The 24,257-nt window shown below is 35.1% G+C and overlaps 1 pseudogene; it reads left to right on the top strand.

Moving 5' to 3' along the window:
* The first annotated feature begins 11,860 nt into the window (after positions 1–11,860).
* LOC124976584 (uncharacterized) lies at positions 11,861–22,719 on the top strand (annotated as a pseudogene).
* Positions 22,720–24,257: the final 1,538 nt, after the last annotated feature.

Raw genomic sequence — 24,257 nt, 5'->3', positions numbered from 1 at the left:
AAAGTGAGGGTGACAAGGACAAGGACTTGATGACCAGTACTTGCAGCAACTTCACTCAGAACATAGAAGGCAGCAAAATCAGGTTGAGATTGCTGGAGACAAGGGAATAAACACACTAAAGAAATCTGTAAAGAGAAAAAGCTATTAAACATGAACTTAAAAAATAAAAATTTAAGCACAGAACCCTTCCTTCACCAATAAGCCTATAGCACATTACCTGATCATAAGAGGGAAATCAAAAGGTTTTTAACACACACACACACACACACAAAATTAAATCGAAAATAAAACTTTTTCCTCTTTTATTTTAATCTCTTTATGGCTTTCCTCAGAAAGCCATGGAATAAGGAAAAGGACATTACTTGCTTCAATATGCAGTGAGTGGGAAAGGAAAAGCAAGGGAGAGAATGCCTTGAAGGCAGTGAACAGTGCACATTATCACCTTACATGTGTGAGACATTTTATAAAGGACAGTGACTCTCATCAGCATCACCAGGATGGACAGATAATCTTATAATCATCATGATGCCCTTTCTTTAATTCCCACTTGGTTCATTGCACATAGTTTTTAGGAGGAGAAATCATATTCTGAGTCTCCTTTATTAAAGTAAATAAAACATTACTGCATCGAAAATAATAAAGCAAAAAACTTAGTAATGTTGTGCACTAGAATATTTAAAAACTTAAACCCTTAGTTTTTATTTTATTATTCATGTATTTGTCTCACCTTTGGCAATAATTTTTTCTTTCCTCCTTTTTGACTCTCTTTCATTTTTGTCATTTCTTCATTAATCTAATTAACTAAAAAAAGTTTGCATACAACAAAAAGGTAAAAATATATTTTCAATTTTTAATGTTTTTAGATAGAGGAAGATAAATTCATTTGTCACCTAAATCACGTAATGATTATGTGGGTTTTTTATTCTGACTGTCATTGTCATTTAATACCCAACATTTATTTGCACCAAATTCAATTGACACAGTTCAGTCCAGTTAAATAAATCTTCTTATCCAATTTCATACTGAAAATCAACCTAACCTGGTGAATAAAACTTCTTTGCTCTAAGGGTTTATGATACTAACATTAACTGCTTGGACAATTGTTCCAAATTAACTTTATATTTATCAATCAGTCATCTTCAACAGGATAATAAATTAGAGGCTATAAAAGCTGGCAAAATGCTACATGTGATGTGACTTACACATACTGGGCATTCACTAGAAGATAACAGTTGTTATGGATATCATCAAAATCTACACAATCTTTCTTTACTAACATGGAGCTATTGACATTACATTAACTACAAGTGGATACTTTTGCCCTCTTCTCTCATTTTTAGCCTTCTCAAGTACCAATTGCTTCCAAAGATCATTTGGAACAATTTACATTTGTTCTTCAAAATTTGCCACACATTAGACAGGAAGATAAAAATATAATGGTGATATTGTTATTTTGTGTATGCGGCACGTTTTCATTAAGATGTGACACTTAGGTGTCAATACAGATAATAATTAAGAGTCAGATAGCCTGAACTCAGATTATGCCTATGTGGCTTTGACCAAATTAAGTGACCTCACTTGCAATAATGGAAAATGGTAGCATCATCTTAGATGCCTAAATAAATATTAAATGAAATACGATGAGTAAATCACTATACATTTAAGTAAGGGCTTAACAAATGATTGCCAATGTTATTATCCCTTGAAAGTTTCAAAAGCCATATGGAGTTCTAATTAGAATAATTAACTCATGTTAATGACTCTCATGGATTCTTCTGCCACTAATAGTAATAATAATAGCAGCTGACCCTTATGAGCATCATAGGTTTAAATTTAAAATATATTGAAAATGTAGCTATTTTAAATATTAAATTCTTTGGGGATATACCTTGTATGGTAGGTATTTTTTTTTTCTGGTGATGTACTGAGAAATTTAAATTCAATAATATTTTTAGATAATTGAAAGAAGTTAATATAAACATTCTGGTGCTAGGAGTTAAGAACAATTGCATGTCAAGACAACATACATTTCACTGTCTTTTATTCCACTTTGGTAATTCAAATGGAATCCAGATTGAGGGAATTACAACTGACAGTAAAATTTTAAATAGTTTTACTGTTTAAAAGCTGGAATAGTGTATGAGAAGGTATTTTAGGCAAAATTCATGATAAATTGCTTAGTTTTCAATACAAATGTAAGTACTAAAGTGATGGCTGAGAACTTTTGCCAAAAGGATCAATTAAATCTGAGTAAGCAGCACTCCATACAGCATGGAGTACTCGGTATATGATATCTCAATAAATCTATGATGCAATGATTAGACTTTGTAAAAGTGAAGACAAAGTGAATATATTAATCAAAACACATTAAAATAAAGGTCAGAGACTAGTATAGCATGTCACATAAAATCAAACATGGTTAATATATATTATTTGTGTTGAAAGGAAATGGAATGATGTATAGAAGGCATATGATAAAAATACATTATAGGCATGTATGGACATGTCAAAATGAAACAAATTATTTTGCACAATTAATGTGGTCTAATATAACAAAAATGGTAAAATCACATTGTTTTATTGATCATAAACAGTGGTTGATTGGTTATAATTGTGGAAAATTCTTTTTGAGTAACAAATGCAGTAGTTATTAATGACCACTGACATTGTAGTTGATATTACCATCCAAACTTGCACGGTGTTCACACTTTTGATGTTGTAAACATTTTTTAATGAAAATGGAGTATGAAATTATCAAATATCAGTTTATATTTGTCGCAAATTTTTGAGAAACTCATGAAAAGAAAAAGGTTCACCCACGTAGAATCAAATAAAAAATGCATGAAATTGGAATTACCTAACTATAAAACGGCATTAATAGACTTCCAAAGATAGTCTTTAAGCAACTAGTGAATTTTGTTTCATGGGATGCAGTTATTGAACAATTTTAAGAATATTCAGTGTTGGGGCTGGGGTTGTGGCTCAGTGGTAGAGCAGTTGCCTCTCACTTGTGAAGCACTGCGTTCAATCCTCGGCACCACATAAAAATAAATAAATGAAATAAAGGTATTGTGTCCACCTACAACTAAAAAATATTTTTAAAAGAATATTCAATGTTGTTTTGCAAAGAAGGAAAGCAATCTTCCTAGATTTAAACAATGAAGGTCATATTGCAACATTATACAATAAGAAGGCTACAAAACTAAAACCAAGATATTTGGTTCTGCCAAAATATGTTATGACCTTGTCTCTATCATATTATTGTGCCACTATTTTCACAACATATAACTAACATCTTGTGCTTAGTAATAGCTTAAATTTTCTTCTAATATTTTGTATTTCCAAATATAAAAATAATGTACCAGTTATAGAAAAGTCTAATAATAATATGTTTGACAGAGGTAAAAAGGAAGTATATTGTAAGGTATGACAAGGACTCCGTCCTTATAAAACTTTATTTAATTTCCTCTAAGTCATCTTCTTCTCCACTAGGCTTCAGCCTTTGAACTTCCTTGCCCAAAATTCCTGCCATTTCATTTTAGCCAGACCTGCTCTCCTTGATAACTGATTACCCTTCACTCCACAGATATTTTTTTTTGTTTGTGTTTTGCATACTGGTAGCATATCCATGGGTTACATCCCCAACCCTTTTATTTTCTTATTTTGAGACAGGGTCTCCTAAGTTCCCTAGACTTGTGATTCTCTGCCTCAGACTACAGAGACCCTGGCATTACAGACATCACACCAAGATCCTCCATAGAAATCTAATCACTTATTCTCCACCAAGCCCCAGGTGATATCTCATTACTCTGATTTGACTTCAGCAAAAATCCTATTAGGTTTGTTTAGTCAGAAGTCTCCCCTACACTTGGTATTTCTTAGTAATTTTCCATCCATTGACTTCTAGACTGGTCATTGGCTATAAATTCCCACTTTCCCTTTTTGCATTTAGTGTTTAGCTCAATCTCATTTCCCTTTAACAAGATTCCGTTGGAGTAGACTTTTCTTGAGAGAAGTCTTCTTTACTATCTTTAACAACTTTCAGAATTTTTTTTTTCTTTAGCAAATATCAGACTCCTAGTTAAAATTTATATACCAGGAACTTAAAGAGGTTGTCTTTGCTAAAAGTGGTGACTACCTAGGCCTGAAGATTCCCAATGGATAACTAAAGCAGACAGGAGCTTGGCATCTCTGTTTTCATTTTCTATCTGTCGCTCAGTACCTGAAACTTTGTGATCTGCTTAGGCATGTTAATCATAAGGAGTTTTCATCTAAACTGATAATGTAAGATTTTTTTACCCCTAAATTTACCTAACCTATCTTGTGCCCCTTCAGGACAGAGACAAAATTTACAGGGATATTAAGGAAATGTATCCCCAGTAGTGGATTTCCTTTTTGTTTGGGGTTTTTTCCTTAAACAGGAATTGGACACCTAGACCTATATCGGACCCCTGCCAAGGAGTGGTGTCTACAGGTATTCAGTCACTGCTCTGTACCATCCAGGAGTAGGGAAGCCTTGCAGGCACCTCACTCTGAGACAAGACTGCCCATATGCAGGTTTCCATTCTCATGGGAACCAAATGGCTCACTCCAGGATTGTAGGTCTGATAGATAAACATTCTCCTTCCTTCCCAAGCAAATGGAGACTGCACTCTCAAGTCAGAAGGACTTTTATTGAGCTACCTTTTAGAATTGGAATGACACAATGTTCCCATAATGTTCCACAAGAGCATGGTTTGACTAAGATTGCTTAATAATGCATACCTTTTACCCCCTATCCAAATTCTTCCTCTGAATCCAAAGCCCATTAAGCAACCCAAAGACAGTCTAAGATGGTTGATATCATTTTGTCTTCTTAATAAAGTCATATTGATTAAATTCCCTTTCCTGCTTTTCACCATTACCTTTTCTCTTTACTTCTGCCAGTTAGTTGGCTGAACCTGGTCTATTGGAACACTCAGTCAAACCTCTGGCCCAGGATTCCAGTAATATTTATATTCAAATGTTAAGCAGATGTTGTTTTAGAAAAGCCGTTAGACACTTGAATGACTTAATGCCACTCTTACTTCTTATATCTTAAATACAGCCACTCTGCTGAAAAACAAGTTATAAGATTGTGCCAATTACCATTTAGGTAATTTTCCATTGGGACCAAAGTGAACTGCAATTTCTTAGCATTTCCAGAAAGTCTGGTGAGAAAGCTTTACTTCTTCTAAGGTTCTTGTATAAAGAGTTTTACTTTTGATTTTAAAAAATCAAAAATAATAATAGTACTAATAGTAATAAAATAAAAATAAGAGTAGCTCCACTTTTGTTTTTTAAATCAATTTGTTAATTTTCTGATTGATTATTTTTCTTTCTTAAGGCTCATTTTTCTTTCTCTTTTTATTATTTATTAATAAAAATCATTTTGTACATGCTGCCATAATTATATCTTAAGTATGGTCTGAGCTCAGTGGATGGGGTTGGTGAAGAGGAGTAGAGAATCAATACAATATACATTTCATGTGAAGAGAAAGTTAGTTGTTGCACTAAATAACCTTAAGGAGTAGAACCCTGAAGGCTCTCCCTGGATATAAAAGGCATGGTATTTAAATTATTAACACTGGGGTTGCAGACCTACAGACTAGCACGTAGCTAGTGAGAATTCGGAAGAGTAAATGTTCACGAAAGAATTATTACTCATAGAAAAAAGACTAGTAAATAAATAAATTCTTAAGTAAATGAAGAGAAACTTCCACCAGATGAAGCTAAGAGCAATCTTTAATCCTGGAAGAGACCTCTGCCACTAATAATGGAAACAAATACTTAAATACAGATAAAGAGGTTTATTTAGCAAGATCATGCACAGCAGAAAGAGTGTAGAATTGGAGTCAGAAAAATGACGAAAAAGTTGATTTGCCATTTGTAAAGAAAATGATTTAATGCCTTTGAGGTCATTATATTATCTGTAACATGAAAATAGTACCTACTTGGGAGTGTGCTCATGGAGGTTAGGGCAAAAAAGTTCTGCATGGTATTCCACACAGTAATTCAGGCTGTCAAATTAGTACAGTCCCCTCCTCCTACTTTCTTGGTAATATCAGTTTAGTTGGAAATTAATAATAATAATAGTTATTATAATTTTTATTATTTTTTGACTCATTGTAAGCAAATGGAGTACAACTATCTTTTCTCTGGTTGTAAACAAAGTAGTCACACCATTTGTGTAATCATACATGTACCTAGGATAATGGTGTTTGCCTCATTCTATTATCTTTCCTTTTCCCTGTCCCCTCCCCACCCCTCACTTCCCTCTACACAATCCATCCTTCCTCCATTATTCCCTCTCCACCCATTATGTATCATCATCCACTTATCAGATAAATCATTCAGTCTTTGGTTTTTTGGGATTGGCTTATTTTACACAGCATGATATTCTCCAACTCCATCCATTTACCTGAAAATGCCATAATTTTATTCTTCTTTATGGCTGAATAATATTCCATTGTGCATATATGCCACAGTTTCTTTATTCATTCATCTATTGAAGGTCATCTAGGTTGGTTCCACAATCTAGGTATTGTAAATTGAGCTGCTATAAACATTGATGTGGCTGCATCACTGTAGTATGCTGATTTTAAGTTCTTTGGGTCAAGGAGTGGGATAGCTGGGTCAAATGGTGGTTTCTTTCCAAGTTTTCTAAGGAATCTCCATACTGCTTTCCAGAGTGGCTGCACCAATTTGCAACCCCACCAGCAATGTATGAGTGTACCTTTTTCCCCACATCCTCACCAACACCTATTGTTTCTTGTATTCTTGATAATAGCCATTCTAATTGGGGTGAGATGAAATCTTAGGGTAGTTTTTGGTTTGCATTTCTCTTATTACTAGAGATGTTGAACATTTTTTCATATATCTTTTGATTGCTTGTAGATCTTCTATGAAGTGTCTGCTCATTTCCTTAGCCCATTTATTGATTGGGTTATTTGTATTCTTGGTGTAAAATTTTTGAGTTCTTTATAAATTCTGGAGATTAGGGCTCTCTGAAATGTGTGTGGCAAAGATTCAATTTCAAAGAATCTTGTTACATGAATGCTAATGGTGTTGGGTATTTTCCATTTGTATGGAAAGATGTTCTATGTATCACCAGAACTTCCTAAATATCCTTTGTATATTTTGAAGCATTTCTTCTAGAAAGATCTCCAGTTTTCACTATTGTCAGGTTCTACAATTACAAAACCTATTCCACGAGTACTGATAGGGACATAATTTATTTAAATATGCAAGAGAGAAGAAAAAAGTGTGTAATGCCAGGATTACCACTCTGGACAACAGTAGTTGATTCTTTTGGGGATTCCTAAGAAGCTTCCAAATGCCTGCCATTTTTCTCTACCTAAAGGATGGGAAGGAGGACAGTTGCAATTAATTCATATGTTCAACTTCTCAATCTCCAAAAACTCAACGGTTTTCCCTGGGGTTTAAATTCTCACACTTTTGAATTTCATCTTGTGCAGGTTGAGTAAGTCTGAGATAAAAAGCTAGCAGAGAAGTCTCTAGGGGGAAAACAAAGCACAGTTGAAACAAGTAGTTGTCGTTTCAGTTTTGGGCAAACCCCACATGGAATCTCCCACTGTAGTCACAGCTGCAGTCAGAAGGGAGATCAAGAGGATTAGTGGGAGCAACAGATGCATTTGATGTGAATATGAATCACAAAAGCAATAAGCCAGTGAACTGATATCCCAGCAGACCTGGGCAACAGGAGAACATTTTGAAATTAGGAGTAAATGCATAATGTCAATGTTGTAATAATATGTTTATAATGTATACCCATATATAAAATGTATAAAATTCAACATATAAAGTTATGTTAATCATAAAGTAAATAAACAATTTATAATTGTTTGGCAACTATATAAATATATCAATATTATTTAAAATTTTTAAATTGCTGTGGCAAAGTTGGTCCATATATGTTCATATTTTATATTTTATACTTGAAGGTTTTTTAGTGATGTCACTCTTTTGATACTTAATACTAGATATTAACATACCTCATTTTATTTATGACTTTTACCTCCTACTAGTCTTTCTTGTGAGATTTTTATCTATTTTATATTTTTTTCAAAGAAAATACGCTCATTCTGCCTATGTGCTCAATTACATATTGTTTTCCATATCCTTATTTCTACATTTTTGTGCTTATTGTTCTTCTATCTTCTGAAGATAAATGTTTAGCTCACTAGTTTTCATCATTGGTTCTGTTGTATGTTATCATGGGTACACATTTTCCTTTAAAGCACTTATATCCACCAGGTTTTGCTGGTAAGTAGTTACTATCTTAACTAAATAAATCTTAATTGCCATTGTGATTTTGTTTGGACTATGAATTTTGTAGAAGTACATTGTGATGTTGTTTGGACTATGGATTTTCTCGTAGTACATTTATTAGTTTCAAGACATGACATTTGTAGGCTGAATGTGGTAGCACATGCCTATAATTCCAGCCACTTGAATGGTGGAAGCAGGAGGAGCACAAGTTTAAGTTTAGTCCCAGCCAGTGAGCAAAATCCAGTCTCAAAATTAAAAATCAAAAGGACGGGGGATGTAGCTTAGTGGTGAAGCATTTATGGTTTCAATCCCCAGTACTGAAGGAAAACAAAACAAAACAAATGATGTATGCTACTGATTTTTGTTTTATTCATGTGCCTTTAACTTCACTCAATTAGATATCATAATTTCTATGATTTTAGTCTTCTGAAATGTTTTCAGGTTTCCTGCATAGTCTATAGTGCATCCTGCTGTTTGGGGACTTGTGCTTGGTTTCTCATCAGTTTCTTGTTTCCCTTGAATTTTATACTTCTTTACATATGCTTTCCAGAATGTTCCATCATCTTCTACGCACTTTTATAAAATCTTTTACTAAACTTTTTATTTGCCTTTTTCTCCTCCTAAGTATCCATTTCTGTGGATTATATTTCACTATTATGTATTTTCATATTTTAAAATTTTATCAAGTGGGTAATTGAATACTTTATCCTTGTAAGGAAATTCAAAATAGTACTAGTAATAGTTTCAGACCTAAAGATGTTAAAGACTACCTTGATTTTAATAGAGTTATATCAGATTTTTTTTTGGTTAAAGTTGTCATGACATCTTTTCTCAAACATTTTGGATATGTTTTGCTCAATGAACAACATACAGATCTTTTATTTTTATTTTTGTATTTGATCTAACAATATTTTTCTCCTAAATGTAAGCTTTAATAACTTTATATTCAAGGAAATTTTTTATATTTTTTGTTTAAATTTATCATCATGTAATTATTATTTTGGGGGCTATTTGTTCCTTTTTCCTCTTATTCATGACTGATTTAGTTTAATTTTTTATAGTTTATGTTCTTGTTCACTATTTTTTGTTGTTTTAAACAATATTTTACTCTATTTTTAGTAAGACTGCAAAATGTGACCTTGATTATCATCAACCATCCAAGTTTACTTCATTTTCCTCTTTACTTACTGGATGTTACAAGGCCATTAGTACATGTTAAGTGTTCACTCTTTCTGCCATAGTAATAGATATGTAACAAATACGTGAGAACAATATACCACAAGTAGAATGCTTTAAACAAATTTTTGTCAAGTATTTCATAGAGAATCAATCCGGTATTTGTCTCATTATTTTCTCATGACTTGACTATAACAGCGCATTGAAATGTGTATCATTTTCAATGCATAATAACAATTAACCTTGATCACCAGATCAATGTCGTGTTTGTGAGAATTTTTACAGAGCCATGTTACTCTGTATTTTTTACCTTCTTTCCATAAGGTATTAAATTTCTATATAGCTATTCCTTATCTCTCGTAGGCCAGAATCTTCATGAATAATCTGGAATGCTTCTGTGTAGGAGTTTACTCCTTTCTACCCCATTTGTTTATTCATACAATAATTTATTAATTTGATGGATTCTTAGACATTTATTTTGTTCATGAGTTATTATTCAACACTACTTTATTTTTTTACTTAAATTATTCCTGAGAATTAGTTTTTAAAAACAAGATCTGGGCAATAGGAATGCTCATTTCTACCAGGGTGCTATTGATTCCAGGACTTCTCAGTTAACAAATCAAAGGAATATGTGTTTTAATGCCAATCTATATATGTACACACTTTGTAGATATTGCTGTATGTAACCCTCTATGTAAATATTAAGTATCCATACTTATGTATCCAGCTCTACCTTGATTTGACACATATTGTTCTGTTTTCTCCTATGTTTATTTGTAGCCTTGAACATAAAAGTGAGGAACCTGGTTCCTATCACCCATTATTCATTTACTTAATTAAATTCTAATATACCTCTTATGTTTTTAGAATTGTTATCACTTATCTCTGTGATAAAATATATTATTATCTAGAATACAGGGCTTCTTTATAGTTCTTTTTGCCATTACTCTTCCAGAATTCACTCATCTCTTAAATTAAGCAGGTGCATTTTATGGTTTGGAAATGAATTGTCCCTGAGAACTCATGTGTAGGACAATGCAAAAATATGCAGAGGTAAAATGATCAGATCATGAAAGCTCTAACCCAATCATTGGATTAATCCATTTAATAGCTTAATAGTTTGAATGGATTAAAAGGTGGTAAATGCAGGTAAGTAAAACATGAATAAAAACAATATATCACTGTGAGAGTACCCTTGGGGATTATATTATCCACAGATCCCTGCACTCAAGCTCTCTCTGCTTCCTGGTTGCCATGTCCTGAGCTGCTTTCCTCTGCCATGTCCTTTCCCTATGATATTCTGCTTCACCTTGCACCCAGAGCAATAGAGACACCAAACCATGTACTGAAACTGAGATCATGAGCTAAAATAAACCTTCCCTCCTCTGAGATTTTATTGTTGGATATTTTGATAATAAGCAAAAACTGACTAACACAGAAATTGACATCAATGAGCAGAGTCATTGCTATGACTACCCTGACCATATGGTTTGGAAGCATTGAAACTGTAGGCAGGAAGAGTTTGGAAAAATTTGGAATTGTAGGCTGGGGTAAGCTTACAATATTTTAGGCAGAGATTAATAGGTGATTCTAGTGAGAGCTCAAAAGACTAGAATGCCAATAGAAATAAACAGTAAAGACTAGGGTCATGAGGATTCAGAGGAGAAGGAAGACTATCGGAAATTGGGGTAGAAACCATTTGTATTACATTCTAGCAAAGACATTGTGAACATTTTGCCCATGTTCTGAGAATCTATGCAGCTGGATATAAAGGTGATGGACTAATTAATCTAGTGAAGAAACTTCACAGTAACACAGCATTAGCTGGTGGCATACATATTGCTAGCTGTTTTACTATGATGATCATAAGTGGAATGAAGAGAAAAAAAAATTGAAAAAAAAAAAAAAACTTGCAATTTGGCCAAAAAAATTCATGCAAAATGGGACCAAGGAAGTGTAGTTGCTAAAGAGATTACATCCTTTAAAGGGATCCTAAGCACTTTCCATAAGACAATAGGAAGAATGACTGATGAACATCCTAGGGATTGAGGACCATATTTATCTCAGGTTCAAGAATGTTAACGTGCCTTTGAGAAGAGACAATGGGGACACTGTGGTTGCACAAGGGAGCAAAGGGAGGTTTTCCACCATTTTTAGCCACCCAGACAGAGGTTACAGTGACCAAGGTCCAAGGAGACCTGGATACTGCCTTGATATGGCAGCAGACTATGGCATCATCATGTGGTACTGATTCTGCAGTAAAGTAGGGTGACGGAGTTAGGGGTTCATGGAGATTTCCATCAAATTTGAAGGAAGGTCTTGGAGGCTAGGCAAAGTGTATCAAGGTTGGAATAACTGAAAGCAGACCTTGATGCATGAAAATGTAAGAAGGAAGCTGAAGTTGCAGCACAGATTGCTGAGATTAAGAGATGACAATAACATGGAACCTCTGCAGACATCAAACAAAAAATCCAAGACAGAGGCCATATGGACTGCAACCACCAAAATCACAGGAGTGGAGCTAAACCAGTCTTTTGGAGATAACATCATCACACCAGTTACCCCAGATGTTAGATATGAAGCTATAAGACTTGTTTTCTCAGCTTGATTTTGGTCTTGCCTTTGTTACATTCCTTTTTTCTCACTTTTGTTTACTCTTCTCCATTATCTATTTGGATATATGTAATTTGCTTTTGATTTTCCTGGAGGTTCAGAGTCAAGAATTTTGCCAACCATTTTCAATTGTTTAATTTTACCCTACTTTTAATGTACACATCCAAAATGGAAAAAAGATGTGATTATTTCTATTATAATAATATTTTTCAATCCTATTTTAGTGAGACCATACACAACAATTTGTGTCCTAACTTATCTGGCATGGAGTAAATCATCTAAATTTCTTTCAATATTTCCTTTAAAAGGAAAAGAAAATTTAGAGCAAAGAAACCCATTACTAGATTGTCCTTTAATTATTTAAATTGTTATTATTTTTAAAGATTATACTATCACTAAATTTCATATTTCATAGCAGCAGAGGAGTCCAAACATAATAAAAATTCATAGAATAAATCAATAAAGAAAAATACTTAAAAGTCACTACTATTATTCTATTTTTATCTTAGACTAATTTATTTAAGTTCCTATAATATACATTTTTAATCTAAAATATTTGAGACTGTTGTAAGTACATTTTACGTGATTTCTTTCTTATTTGCCAGTAGGGACACATGGAAAGTGAATTTATGTCCTGGATTTATTTTTTCTAATTTCTTGTTCTAGATTGTATCAACAATCTAGCTGAGATTAAAGGTTATCAAGCATACAGAAAAACATGTAATTGAAAGAATTTTATCCCTTGCCTTACTCTGACTCTGAGAGAAAAACATAGCTATTTGAAAAAATGTGAAAGTCAAAGTCATGATAAGGTCTAGTAACCCAATCATTGGCATTCACTATAGATGCATTTCATTTTTCTCCTGAAGATAAGTAAATGAATAAATGTAAGGGGGAAAAGTCAAATATGCTTTGATGTGCTCACTTAAAAGCCATTTATAATGTCAAGATGTCTGATGTAGACTTCTTGCAGAACTTCACTGTAAAATTTACAAACATAAAATGAACATGTGCTTATTATAAATGAGCATTTTGCATCAGTAAAATAAATTAATAGAAAATCTGCAATCAGTCCCAAATTATTTGTCTTTATTCTGGAGTCAGTGTTCTTGTCACAGAAATAATGAGATAAAAGTGATATTTTCCCCCTTTCAAGCTAATACAGGAAAGTTATAGAAAAAAAATTAAGAAAAGAAAAATACAAATGCCATTTCTATTTGCTTTTGAGAGTTCTGATTTAGTTGCAGAAAATTACTATTTACTTTTGCAAAGAATTATTTGTGATAAGGCCAACTCTAAAATCATTTTCATCACTAAGCATAAAATATGGTCCTGCACAGAAAATCCATAAAGAAGCAGCTATATATTTTCTAAGTGACAGATGAAGTGCTAAGCACTTAGATTAAATATTTAATTTAATATTCAGACCAACATCATAAGTGATACACTAATATTATCATCACCATCTTATAGAAGGTTACAGAAGAAGACTGATGAAACATTTCTACAGTTATAAGAAATGGTATAGCAAAACTTAAAACAAGGTAATCTTGTTTCAGAACATAAATTCTACAAAGAAGGCATCGTGTCATGTTGTGTGGCATTGGACTATAGTATGATTTTAAATATTTATCACATACTGTAGATGAATATTGTGAAGTTATTTTTAGGACAAGTTTCTGTCAGAAAGTATTATTGAATCAAGGTTTTATGATACAGTCATGTGTCACTTAAGGAAAGGGATATAGTTTGAGAAATACTTCATTACTCAATTTGTCATTGTGCTATCATTGAGACTACTTACACAAAATTTGGTGGTATGCCAACTACACGTAGCCTATATGATGTGACCTATTGTTCCTAGGTTGCATGCTGGTGCAACATGCTAACATACTCAATACTATGGACAAACATAACACAACAGTATTTGTATATTTAAATATATAGAAACATAAAAAAGAGTAAAAATACTAAACGGTAGAAATTTTTCAGCTCTGTTTTAATCCTATAGTTAAAAACATTGTATATGTGAACTATCATTGACTAAAGTGACATAATATGGTTTATGACTGTACATTAGTTCATTAAACTAATTAATAAGATTATTACATAAAAATTAAGAAAAGAAAAATATTTAGTAAATTTTTATTAAAAGTGAGTTATTTAATGATAAATATTTCATCAGCAATTTTTTAGTATCAATGACAGATTATGAAAATATTATTTTGGTATTTCAGGCTATCATTATTTTTTAATATAGCACGTTTTTTTTTTTGAAGAAGATGACACAGATTGTTGAAATTTAGGAAAGAAAAATGTGTGTGTAATAGTTAATTTGAATTGCCAACTTGATTGGATTAAGAGATGCCAAAGATTAAGAGAATTCTGGGTGTGAAAATGAGAGTGTGTCTAGGAATGATTGGCATGTGGGATAGCAAATTGAAGTGGAGACCCTCAAGTATGGGTGATACCATCCAATAGGATAGTGGCTTGAATGGAATAAAAGCTGGAAGAACAAGGAAGCAGTAGCAGATGTAAGCTCAATTCTTACTGAATGTGTTCTTGATTGCTGCTACAATCACCTGCAATCAGGCTATGAGATTCTTGGTCCTTAACTCTTCCAAAGAGGACTCTGTCAGTGACTCCCTAGGAAGTTTCCAGATACCTTCAGTCTCAGACTGTGGTAGGATTGTTGCTCCCTCTTGTTCTGAGGCATCATATCTTAGTCTTTGCAGCTACTGGTTCCTCCAGTTCTCCAGCTTGCAGACAGCTGTTGTGAATTATCCAGTTTCTGATTGTGTAAGCCAACGTAATAAATTCCCTTTCATAATCATACTTCCTATTTATTCTGTTTCTCTAGAAAATGCAGACTAATACAGAAATTTGCACCAGGAGTGGCTCTGGAGAAACAAAATTGTAAGGAAGAATTTTCTTAGTTGGTTTTGGGATTTCTGGAGTTGGCTCTGTAAATTGGTTAGGCCTAAAATTGCTAAAGTCTTTCCTACTGGTACTATGAAAGGAACTGATAATCCATGGTGTGAACTGTTTAAAAAGATTCATAAAGTAAATGTATTTGATGTTCCCAATTTGCCACTTGTAAAAAGCAAAGAGTTAGTGACACAATACATTATACCTTTAAACAGTTCAGGAAAACTAAGAAATATGGTGATGTTGGTTGGTTGCTTCTGGCTTCACTAGACAAAGTAACAAAGGAAAAGAATGAACTCAGAAATTCTGTTTCTTAGCTACAGACATGCATAACTGACCTGAAAGATGCTCATTGTGCTCTGAAAGAGAATCTTCTATCTTGTAGTCATAGGGCTGAAGTTGCTGAAAACCAAAAACATACCCTCATCCTGCAATTGACTGAATTAAGCCAAAAGTTTAACTCCTAGCCTCCACAGGTATCCGGCTTAAGTGAGAGCACTGCTTGGAAAAGAATTGGATTCTGTAAATTGGGATGGTGATATATGGGAGGACTCTGAATGTGCTGGGGACATTGAACTCCCATATTCTGATGATTTTATTTTGGCAGAACTCATTGAGTCACCACCCTTATCCATGGCTGAGGCATCCCTAACACCACCCTCTGGAGGGAACTTATTAGTTCCCCTGGAGGGAACTAATCCTGTTTTGCCAATGGAAACAGTATGACCTTATATGATTCAATTGCTTAGCATAAAAATGTTGATATTCCTTAGGACCTAGGCTCTCACCCACTGTTGGCTCTAGGGCTCTAACTAGATCTAAGTATAAGCAGGCCTCTAGAAGTGAGGTACAGTGTGTGACCCATGAGGAGCTACATTATACTCCCATGGAACTTCTTGAGTTTTCTAATTCATACAAGCAGAGGTCTAGGGAACACGTGTGGGAATAGATTTTTAAATGTATGGGATAATGGTGGAAGGAACATAAAATTATATCGGGTTGAATTTATTGATATGGGCCCATTAAGCAGAGTTCTAGATTTAATGTAATACCTCACAGTGTTAAAAAAAAAAAAGGTACTAATACTTTGTTTGCATGGTTGGGTGAAGTATGGGTCCAAGATGGCTTACTGTGAATGAGCTGGAAATGCCAGACATCCCTTGGTTTACTATATGCAAGAATTCAGATGTTCAGAGAGATTAGAATGCTGGAGTGGATCTTTTATGTCTGACCTTCTGCTCCATACTAGGATGGTCAAGAAGATGTACCCTTCACCACAACTATAAGAAACTTATTTGTGAGGGAGGCATCAGCATCCTTTAAGAGCTCTGTAATTGCTCTTCTCTGTGTTCCAGAACTTACTCTGGGAGCTGCATGACTTCCCAGGGAATAATTGGATCCCTGGGAAGGACAGGGACAAGTGCCAGCCCTCAATTGCCAAAGGTAGGGTGGTTGTAGTTGCCATAATGGACAGCAAAGGGGAAGAAATGGACAAAATGTTCTGACTCATGTAGATCTCTGGTGTTGGCTAATTAATCATGGCCTTTCTGGTAACCAAATAGATGGGAAAGCCATCAAATTATTACCTGACTTAAATAAGCAGAAAAAATCCCAGGGCAAATGTAAAAATGTCTTCCCTAGATCACAACACCAGAGAATTATGTCACCTCAACCACTTCCCAAATTTGTGTCAATTTACAGATCTGGAACACCTTGAAAGAAGGGAAGGCCAGGTCCACTTGAGGAAGAACCCTGGAACAGTATCAAAACTCTTTACTTTTAATCTAACACAAATCCTTCCCCAAAGGAACCTAAGACCTTTCACCAGGGTAACCATGGACTGGGGAAAGGCAATGATCAGATCTTTCAGTAACTTCTATACAAAGGCTCTGAAATGACATTGATTCTGGGAGATTTAAAATGTCATTGTGGCTCTCTAATAAAGGTAGGGGCTTATGGAGATCAGGAGATCAATGAAGTTTTGGCCAAGGTTCAACTCACAGTGAGCCCAGTGGGCCCTTGAACTCATCCTGTGGTTATTTCCCCAGTCCTAGAAAGTATAATCAGGATAGATATATTTAACCCTCGGCAAACTCCCATATATGTTCTTTAACCTGTGGAGTGAGGACTATTATGGTGGGAAAGGCTCAGTGGAAACCTCTGAAGTTGCCTACACCTAGAAAAATAGTGAATCAAAAGCAATACCACATCCCTGAAGGAATTGCAGAGATTAGTGCCACCATCAAGGACATGAAGGATGCAGGGGTGGTGATTCCACAACATTCCCATTTAACTCTCCTATTTGTCCTGTGTAGAAGACAGATGGAACTTGAAGAATTATGGTTAATAATTATAAGCTTAATCAGGTGGTTAGTTCAGTTGCAGCTGCTGTACCAGATGTGGTTTCTTTGCTTAAGCAGATTAACACATCTCCTGGTACCTGGTATGCAGCTATTGATCAGGTGAATGCTTTATCCCTGTGCATAAGGACCACTAGAAGCAATTTTTTTTTTTCAGCTGGCAAGGCCAGCAGTCTACCATAAGTGCTCTAAGGTTCCTTAAGGGTATGTCAACTCTCTAGCACTATGTCACAGTTTAGTTCACAGAGATTTTGATCATCTTTCTCTTTCACAGGGTATTACACTGGTCCTTTATATCAATTATATTATGTTGATTGGACCACCTAAGCAAGAGGTAGCAACTCCTCTGGACTTGGTTGTGGAACATTTGAATATCAGATGATGGGAAATAAATCCCACTAAAATTCAAGGGCCTTCAACTTCAGCGAAGTTTCTAGAAGTCCAGTGGTGTGGGACCTGCTGAAATAGCCCTTCTAAAGTAAAGGATAAGTTGTTGCATCTGGCCCCTGTTAAAAATAAGAAAGAAGCACAATGCCTGGTAGGCCTATTTGAATTTTGGAGGCAGAACATTCTTCACTTGGGTGTATTGCTTCAACCCATCTACCAAGTGACTAGAAAAGCTTCTTGTTTTGAGTGGGGCCCAGAACAGGAGAAGGCTGTAACAGGTCTGGGCTACTGGGCAGGTGTTTCTGCCCCTTTTGCCCTATGACCCAGAAGAACTAATGGTACTTAAGGTGTCAGTGCCAGATATAGATGCTCTCTGGATACTTTGACAGGCCCCTATAGGTGAGTCACAGAGTAAGTCATTGGAATTTTGGAGCAAGGACTTTTCATCATCTGCAGACAACTAGTCTCTCTTCAAGAAACTGTTCCTGGCCTGCTACTGGGCCTTAGTGGAAACTGAATTCTTGACCATGGGACACCCAGTTACTATGCAACCTGAGCTGCTCATCATGAACTAGGTGTTATCTGACCCACTGAGCCATAAAGTTGGACATGCAGAGCAGCACTCTGTACTGAAGTGGAAGTGATACTTATGTGATTTGGCATGGTTGGGACCCAAAGTCACAGTAGGTTGCATGAAGAAGTGGCCCAAAGGTGTATAGTTTCTACTCTTGCTGCAGTACCTTCTGCCTCTCTGCATAAGCCTGTGGTTTATTGGGGTGTACCTTATGATCAATTAACAAAGGAAGAGAAGACTAGAACCTGGTTTACAGATGGTTCTGCATGATATGCAGATACTACACAGAAGTGGACAGTTGCAGCACTATTGTTCCTTTCTGGAACAACCCTGAAGGACAGTGGTGAAGGGAAATCTTCACAATGGGCAGAATGTTTGTGCATTTTGCCTGGAAAGAAAAATGGTCAGATGTGTGATTGTATAATGATTAATGGACTGTAGACAATGGTTTAGATGGCTGGTCAGGGATCTGTAAAGGACATAATTGGAAAAATGGTGACAAGTCCATCCATGGACTTACAGAATACCTTATCCATCATCATGGTATTCCACACAGCATTGCTTTGGACCAAGGAACTCACTTCACAGTCAGAAAAGTGAGACAATGGGCTCATGCTCGTGAGATTCAATGGTCTTACCATGTTCCACAATGTCCTGAAGCAGATGGTTTGATAGAATGATGGAATGGACTTTTGAAGATGCAGTTACAGTGCCAGCTAGGTGGCAATACCTTGCAGGGGCAAGGTTCTCCAGAAAGCTGTCCAGACTCTAACTCAGCATCCACTATATGGTACAGTCTCTCCTATTGCTAGAATTCATGGGTCAGGAGTTAAGGGATGAAGATAGTGGTACCACTCACTATTACCCCTAGTGACCTATTAGAAAAGTATTTTCTTCCTGTATCTGCAACCTTATGCTTTGCTGGCATAGAAGTCTTAGTTTCAGAAGGAGGAATGTTTCTGCCCAGAGGTATGATTATGATTTTATTAAATTGGAAGTTAAGACATCCCCCTGGCCAATTTGGGCTCCTCAGGCTCCAGAGTCAACAGGCTAAGAAGGAAGCTACAGTGCTGGTAGGGTGACTGATTCACATTATCAAGGTACAATAGGACTATTACTCCACAATGGAGGCAACAAATCATACTCCTGGAGTGCAGGAGATCCCTTAGGGTGTCTCTTGGTATTACCCTGTCCTGTTATTAAAGTCAGTGGGAAACTACAACAACCCAATCCAGGAAAGACAACAAATATCTCAGACACTTCAGGAATGAAGGTGTGGGTCACACTCCAGGTAAAGAGCTAAGACCTGCTGAGGTGCCTTCTAAAGGTAGAGGGAATACAGAATGGGTAGTAAAAGAAGGTAGTTATAAATACCAAGTGTGGCCATGTGACAAGTTATAGAAATTAAGATTGTAAATTGCTATTATATTTCTTTCTTATTATACTAAGAATATGTTTGTGCATACTTACTCTCCTGTTATTCATTATATAATGTAAAGTTGATTGACTTATCGTCGGTACTACAAGTGATGTTTTTCTTTTCCCTTCTATTCTGGGTAAAGAACTAGTATGTTTTCAGTGATATGAAGGATAGTTATATTAGACAGAATTATGACCTTGTTATTGTGTTTATTTAGAGATTAAGTATAATGTAAAGAGTCACGTTTGGATATCAAGTTGTGCTGCATCCTGCATAGTCATTTATTCAGGTTCCCAAACCAGGTGGTTAGGGGATTGAAAAATGACACAAAAGTAGAGAGAAGGCCAGTGCCCAGTGGATCAGTCAACCTCTGATGGAAGGAGACTGACTGTGAGCAAGCTCAGCACATTTAGTATATAGGTTTTAACATCAAAGGGATTTTTTGTGAGAAAGTTACTTTAAAACAAACAGAACCAAGATCAAAGGTATAGCAACTCAATTATAGTTATCAGCTTGCACCCATAATTATCTACCTAAGGTGTTTGGATCTTAGGTAATGAACTGATAAGTTCTGCAGCTGGAAGAACTTCACTTTGAACAGAGCATCACCATAGCAATTGGGCAAACTTGAATCAGCAGCTTTGCACTGAGAAAGTCCCAAAAGAGATACTGCCTCTGTCTCTGGGCAGTTCCGGAAACAAAATTCATTCACTGCTCACAACATCTCTCCCATTTTTACTTTTTAGGTGCAAGTGATGGGCTATGATTCAAAGTTCACAGATGTCTTCTCAAGATATGTCAACCTATTTTCATAACACAAAAGAGAATTAGTAGCAAACACATAATTCCAAAAATGTAGCATAGTGAGTGTTTTAACATGTTCCCAGAATTAAAACCATTTAAATCATTAAGTATTTATTTATCAAGTCACAGAGATCACAAGATCATTTCTGCTTTCCTGAATATCTTGAATGTGATGATGCAACTCCATAAGGGCTTAATTGTCATTATTTCTGTGCACATACACATTAAATGATTTTTAGCCCAATCCCATTGGGAAATATTATATTTGGCTGCTGTAACACAAATAAATTTGTAGCACAGCACAGCATCAGAGCCATTGTTTGAGTGCAGCAAACTCATTTCCTGTATTTATGACCATAGCTTCCAGAGAATTTAATTTAGTCTCAAACTTTTCATCAATATTTACCAATATTGTAGGACTTTGGAAGTATTCTGAGCCAAATTATTAATAAAATGAGCATTTTTAATATTTTGGGACAAGGCTATGGCAGATGTCATGGTAGAGACCAAAGCAGATATCAAAGTGACTAATTCAAGTACAATAAGACCAATAGCATGCTGGGGTCTCTTCAACAGGACATGCATCTCTTGTAGAACTTAAACTCCAGTATCAGAATACCAAGGGTCTGAAATGTTAACTGGGAGCAAAATTAAGGAGGGTTGGACTAACTCAAGCATATCCTGTCCTTTATTATACCTGGTAATGCAATTAGTCAGATTATGTCTTTGACAAGTCACATGATATTTTTCTCCAGTTGTTTTTAAATTTACTTTTCCAAAAATTAAACATAAGGAGATTGGACATAGGCTCACAAGCCACAGCACGAAGCTGCTTTACAGTTCCTATTATAAAGTCAGGTATGGGGCCATTTGTATAACTGATGAAATCTAAGGCAGCTATTAAAACCCATAGATCTTTTTGCATGCTACCACTACTGAAAGTCAGGACATTACTAAAAAATCCTCCAGAAGTCCTGGAATACTAAAATAGCTGTCTCTTATCAATTCTGGATAACCAATCCAAAATATATTCACTACTGCCAGAGAATTTATATAACACTGGCAAGATATTTGCACATTCCATCCATTTAAGAAAGTTACCAAATTCTATTGTAGAACAATTAGCGCAGTAAGGCATTAGTGGATGCTCCATGGGAAACACTGTCTTGTTATGGTGGAGTCCCATTTTTTTTGCTATCTGGACAAAGGACTTTAAGGTCCAGTGACCAGTGTGATTGACTGCTCTGGCTAGCCCATGTGCTGTCTTTTTCTGAGGCTACTTTTAAACACCAGCATGTTTCTTATGGGACCAACATATATGTAAATTCCCACTATATCCAGTATAATTAAATCCAATTAAATGAACAAATGTAATATGTTTATCTGAAAAAAACTCCCATCATTTAGGTATCATTAGTAAATACTGGGATGAATTCTCCAGTTCACACAGCTGGGTTTACTAAAGATGGATCTGGGAAATCGGTCCAATAAGTTTCCCCATGAACTTAACTTACCTGACAGCTCAATAAAGCCAGCACAGCCACAAACATGGTGGTTGGAAACTTAGTACCTCCCTGTTGTTTGACCATCTGCTCAGCCTGACGTGTCAGGTTCTTCAGTTGTCCCCACATTGGCAGTTTGGCATTCTAGGTGTGTGGAGTCTTCGCCTTCCCCTTCTTCTTTCTCAGCTTCTTGCTCCTGGTGGAGGTGGGGATCTAAACCTCCAGTTCAAGCTTCAGTTATTTGAAATGTGTTTCCAGATCCTTCATAATAGTGATGAACAGCCTGCTCAGGTACTCAAATAGGATGAACTGTACATCATGGAAAGACACAAGCATGGCCTCTACCCCACATTATCACTGGATCTGATCCATTCCATTGTCCTGTTTGTATGTCTCTCCACCAAACTAGGCCTGGAAGGCCTATTGCAGTGGGGACCATGTGTCACTTAGCATTACATTTAAAAAAACTTAAAGTAAAGAAAGCATGATTCAAAGTGTGGTTCCAGCTCCCCCTTTTTACTTTTGTAATTGTAATTTAAGGGACAAGTGAGTTCTATAAAGGCTGACCTTGGGGATTATAAGGAATACCAGTTCCATGAGCAATATGATATTGATGACAAAACTGTCAATAAGAAGAATTAGCATAAGCGGAGGCATTATCAGCTTTAATCTGATGGCTGAGTACTGTAAATTTAGTTAAATAGTCGAGAATGACTTGATGTGTAATATTTACTTAGCCAGGAAAATTAGCAAAAGTCACCTGTCAAGCATGTGAGGATTGCCAAAGCTAATGCTGTGGAACGGAAAGAGGTACCATGATAAAAGAAGTCTCAGTTCCCACGAATTGTTACTTGAATTCTGCCTTTAATAATAAGCTGAGCAACAGAATCATAAAGTGGGATCAGTATAAGTATTGGAAGTCAACCTTATATCTTGTCTGTTTTATAGGTTATGGCCTTATTATCTTAAATTAACTTAGGTTGTTATATTGAAATTGTATTTTTATAAGGCATTAACAGACAACAGTTATAAAGTATGTAAGGAATATACAAAATGATATTAACAAGAGTAAAAACATTTAGTTTGCATAATAGCTATAAATAAAAAAACAGTTATTTGTAATCTCAAATCTTCATTTAGGATATATAGCATTTTTGTTTAAGATTACAGGAATTTTATAACAAAAATCTATATTTTGAACTTAATTTTAAATGAACTCAAGTGATTATCTTAATATAGCATAAGGTGAGAGGCAGTTTTAACTCAGGTGAGGTGCTTTGACAAATCTTTGTAAGATGTTTTATTTTTAACTGATCTTTTACCTCTTTCTTAAATATTACCTTATAAAGTTTTTTATATATCATTTTTTGAGTCTATATGAATTAGTGAACATAATTTAACATTATGTCTGGATCATGAATCAAACAAGTTAAGAGATCTTTTAACCTCTCTGTAGGACAGTGGCAAAATGTTAATTTTCAAATAAACCAGGTTTTCCTTATTGTCTTTTAAAAAATGCCTACAAGTTTCCATTCAGGAAAAAAGAGTAACACAAAATTTTATGACATTTATCTAAATACAAAATATTAAATGACATAAATAAATTTCCAACTAAATGTTATTTTTATATAAATCTCTAAGAGATCACTCTTTTTTTATTTTTATTTTTACTACTGCATTTTGATTCACTGTACACAAATAGGATACAACTTTTGTTTCTATGGTTGTACATGATGTAGATTCACACCATTTGTGTAATCATACATGTACATAGGTAATGATGACTGTCATTCAACCATTTTTCATACCCTCGTTCCCTCCCCCTCTTATTTCCCTCTATGTAATTTGAAGTTCTTCCATTCTTTTCTTACCCCCATCCTGCCACACCCATTATTTATCATCATCCCCTTATCAGAAAAAACAATTGGTCTTTGGTTTTTTGGGCTTGGCTTATTTCACTTAGCATCATATTCACCAATTCCATCCATTTACCTGCAAATGTCATAAATTTGTTCTTCTTTATAACTGAATAATATTCCATTGTGTGGGGGGGGGAAATAACAGAATGAATCAAACAACATCTCCCTATGTAAATTTATGATTACACAAATAGTATGCCTTGACTCCATGTACAAACAGAGAAACAACATGTATCCCATTTGTTTACAATAAAAAAAAAA

The sequence above is a fragment of the Sciurus carolinensis genome, chromosome 2, assembly GCF_902686445.1.
Source record: "Sciurus carolinensis chromosome 2, mSciCar1.2, whole genome shotgun sequence".
In the NCBI taxonomy this organism is placed as follows: Eukaryota; Metazoa; Chordata; class Mammalia; order Rodentia; family Sciuridae; genus Sciurus; species Sciurus carolinensis.
This window is presented reverse-complemented; position numbering and strand designations above follow the sequence as displayed.